Below are 4,728 nucleotides of genomic sequence, written 5' to 3' on the forward strand. Positions count from 1 at the left end.
CAAGCTGATTGGACAGAGGCAGCCAAAGGAGGAGCAAGGGGGCTGGGCTGAGGAAATATAAGTGCTGACCATCAGGGCTGGAGTGGGCAGAGCTTTTGGTAACCATATACCACTGTGCCTATCATTTATTTGTCTGACAAATAAATTATTATTTTAATTTCTCTATTGCTGCATTGAATATTTCATTCCAGCTAAGCGTTAACCACAAGCAGGGTGCTACACTAAGTATGCAAATTAAATACTCCCACAGAATATTAGCAATCTGGAGGTGCTCTCAATCAGGGGTGAATGTGGGGGAATACATAATTTCCATGTTGTTCTCTCATACCATAAGCTTCCCTATGATATTCACATGAAGGCAGGTGCTGTCTATAAATGTCACAGCATAGCTATTCATCATCTCTTTTCTGTAATTATTGTTTCCAGCAGTACCTGTCTCTCGCATCGACTTGCATAGGCACTAATTGCTATGCTTTTTGCATAAGTGTTCACAAACACAGACACACACTTTTCTTTACTTAGCAATCAAAATGCATCAAAATTGGCTCCAGGAAGGTGCCTGCTTATTTATTCATTTGTATGTATGCTTTTGACAAAATGTCCCTCATTTAGTCCAGCTCACAGGGCACAGTTCACTGCAGTGACTCATCACAGCCACCTGCTTAAAAAGAGAAAGTACTAGGTACAGAAATATGTAACACATTTGTACTTCATTGTTGAATTTTAATAGGTAGCACTGCTTAACATAAGGCAAAGGTGAGGGACTGTAGCCTTCTAGATGCTACTGCCCTGCAACACCCATCATCCCTTATCTTTGGTCATGCTGACTGGGAGTGATGGGAGACAGAGTACAACTCCTTCTCAGACACCACCAGTTCTCCACCCCTTGATCAATGGTCGTGATCTTCAGCCTGCTTGTACTTAAAGGAGACATTGAAACTCGTTGAGAAACTAAATGTGCTAGAGGCAATCATGTTTCTTGTTGATGTGGGGAGGCATTTGATTTTCCACCCAAAGAGGTGCCAAATTCACCCCCTTCCCTTGCTTCTTCTCTGTGCCCCATTTCTTCCAGTCCAGCTCTCAGGCAAGGGTTCTCTTAGTCACCCATTTATTTGTTATAAAAATTAGATACCAAGCCTTAAATGACTCAGGACTGCAATACCTCAGGGAGCTTAGGGTTGCCGTATTTCAAAAAGTAAAAACCAGGACACTTAGGGTTGCCGTATTTCAAAAAGTAAAAACCAGGACACCCCAAAAGTTGCTGAACATTTTTTAGGAAGACCCCAAAATTGTTGAGATTTTTCCTTTTTTTTAACGCCGCCTTTAGGAAATTCCCCTCGGACATCAATTTCGCCTTTGAAATCCCAGACATATGGCAGCCCTGATTAAATCCTGTGGAGGCTCCTAGCCAGACAAAATCTTAGGGGGCGGGACAGGGAACGGGGACGATTTGTGCATGCGCTCAAGTGGGATAATAATGAACTAAGAAAGCTCGATTGTAATTTTCTTTCAAGATCAAATCAATATTATTTTGATCATTGTCTCAGGGCCCTTCAAAGGCTGGTGCTCTGCCTATGTGGTGATGTGGCACTGTCAAGGACTACCTCACACCACATGAACTGACCCACATAATCTGAGGCCCTTCTCCGTGTGCCTCCTCCATGAGAGCTCTGGAGGGCAGCAACACGAGAATGGGCCTTTCCTCTGGTGGTTCCCTGCTTGTTGAATGCTCTCCCCAAGGAGGCTTGCCTGGCACCTTCATTGCGTTTCTTTAGGTAACAGTCAAAAGTGTTTCTCTTCAACCAGGCCTCTGGCTGACTAACATTCTATGGACTTGTAAACTATTGTGTGTGGAATTATTGTTTTTGTTTGTTGCTATGGTGTGTATTTTTGTGTTTGTATATTGTAAACCACCACGTGATCTTTGGAGGAAGGATAGTATAGATTTAATAAATAATAATAATAGTTAGATGACGATTTCTGCTTTATGAATGGGGTAGATATGCGAATAAACAAACAGGGCTTCCTATAACATTCATTCTGGCACTCGGGAAGTTTGCAACCTTAATCTTGCAACTATTTGTAACAGACAGTTTTATCGATCAATTTAACACCCACCTCTGAGTGATAGAGTTTTCCATTTTCTTGAAATGATGAGCTAGTCTTATTTCTTTACTTTCCAAGTGTGCAGTTCCATTTATTCCCTCCCCCCTCACTTGGCAGACTTTTGTATTATAGTGATGTTTCTGGCCATTCAGCCTTCAAATATATCAGTAAAAGCTTAGGGGAAGGTTATATAAGCAGAGGTTTAACTCAGGCATATTCCCAAATAAAGCATATGAATGCAATTGGATTTGAAAACATCTGAAGGAAATGAGCCTATTTGGTTTCAAGCAGTTGAGAAGCTTGAAGAGGTAAAACTCAAACTGACATATGCAATTATTCCAAAGGTTGCCTCACACTGACAACAGCCAATTTTCACTTCATGATGCCTGAAATGCGATTTAAGAATGATTGGTAAAGAAGTATCCTGATAATGTCTAGACTCTAGAGCAACTTGATTCAAGTCAATATGGCATGCATTTGGGTCCACAAACGGCAAGATTTGTTGTTGCTCCTTATCTGTTTGTTTCGAAGGGAAAGGCTGTTTTGAGAGATAGTGTGTAAGGTGATAGTTAGGAAAAGGTGCTGGGATCAGAAATCCCTGATACAAAATACAAGGTTCTTTCTAAACCTATCATTCTCCACTGTTTATTATAACTGTGCCATTGGCATGCACAATAACAACTCTATCACACTGAATCAGCATCTGCAAGTGGTTCTTATAAAAATTATGATGCCATTATGTGCAAAGAAAGAAAACAAACCAGAAGTTTGGCCATTATGGCCACTCCTCAAAAGATGGAAAGATTAAGGCCAAAATCCACCCCACTAGGTGGGGAAATTCACAGGAAATCCAACAACAGCCTCTTATGCACCTGCTTCTGATGACCTAGTAAGTCATTTGAATAGGCTTGCAGCCACAAAAGTGTGGCAAGGATTTTGCACCCTGGAATGGACTGGATACTTCCTTCTTACTGGCTTGGAATTTGAAGAGTACTTCTGGAAGTAAAATAGAGGGTTTTTGTTCCAACTTAAGGTAATAATTATATGACTATACTGCAGTTTTGTAACTGTTAACTGTGTGTGTCGCAAGGCCTGATAATCAGTGTGTTCATTTGTGTGTGTGAAAACACACCTGTTTTCCAGCATGTCTACTTCAAGAAAATAATTGCTCTCACCCAGAGACATGTAATGTGAACAGATTAGTCCTTGCATAAAAGCATCTGTAGTTATCAATACCATTTTGGCAAGATGCTATTGGAACATTGTAGATTCTTTTGCAGACCCAGAGAATTAGGCGACAATCATAAGCACACTTATTTGGGGGTGTTACTGAATGCAACAGGACATACATCTGCGCAAGCCCCTATATGCATGTGCTGCTAATATGGCATATGGAGAACAGAGAGTGGAATCATTTGATTACATGTACCCTGCTTTTCCAAGAGAGGGCCATGCAAAGTAGCTTTCTGCAAGCGTAGAGGATTTAGACTCACGGCTACATTTGCATTGGGATGCTCATTGGGTCAGAAAGAGCAGACTGGCTGCGTTTGTTTTTTTTTTTAAGTAGATATATCTAGAACCACCACTCCTTACAACCAGTTGCTTTCAAGAGCTGGATGGGAGCCAGTGGTCACAATTCAGGAGAAAAAATAGACATGTTTGATTTTTTCATCCCATTGAAATCTATGGGATTTACATAGGAGCCAGTTCCTAGGAGCCAAGTTCCCTTGGGCCCCCAAGTAAAATATTTGAGGGGGCCAGGCCCCACCAAAATTTGACAAGCATTGTCATTCAAATAGTATTCGTGTGCAGGATCTTATGATCAGTTATGGGGGAGGGGACTGGCTTACCTGGGCCCCACAATATTTTATTCAAGTTGGCACCCCGGTGCAATCATATACACGTCTACTCATAAATAACCACTGGGTTCAATGAGACTTACTCTCCAGTAAGGGACACGCATGGCACTGTTGTCTAAACCACTGAGCCTCTTGGGCTTGCCTATTGGAAGGTGGGCAGTTTAAATCCGTACACTGGTGGTGAGCTCCCGTTGCTCTGTCCCAGCTTCTGCCAACCTAGAAGTTCAGAAGCACACCACTGCAAGTAGATAAATAGGTACCATTGTGACAGGAAGGTAAACAGCATTTCCGTGTGCTCTGGCACTCATCATGGTGTCCCATTTTACCAGAAGCGGCTTAGTCATGCTGGCCACATGACCCAGAAAGCTGTCTGCAGACAAACGCCGTCTCCCTCAGCCTGAAAAGCGAGATGAGCATTGCACCGCTAGTCGCCTTTGACTGTACTTAACCATCCAGGGGTCCTTTACCTTTACCTTTTACCTTATTCTCAGATAGGAGTGCATAGGATTACAGCCTTAATTGGGTACCATGTAGACAAGCAGCGGGTATATTGGCATATATATGCCATGCGCAGCCTGAGGCATCACAGTCATTATTTGCACCCATTGAGTAATGACATCTGCTACAGAAGGAGAAGGTCATGAGAACTGGCTGTTATACACATATGCTACCTTTCATTTGTGCCATTAATGAAGAAAAAGATAGACAGACCGCCAATATCCCTGGAGCTGGAAGCAAAGCAAGTAACAGAATTTGATCATGC

Source organism: Podarcis muralis, chromosome 3 (assembly GCF_964188315.1).
Source record: "Podarcis muralis chromosome 3, rPodMur119.hap1.1, whole genome shotgun sequence".
In the NCBI taxonomy this organism is placed as follows: domain Eukaryota; kingdom Metazoa; phylum Chordata; class Lepidosauria; order Squamata; family Lacertidae; genus Podarcis; species Podarcis muralis.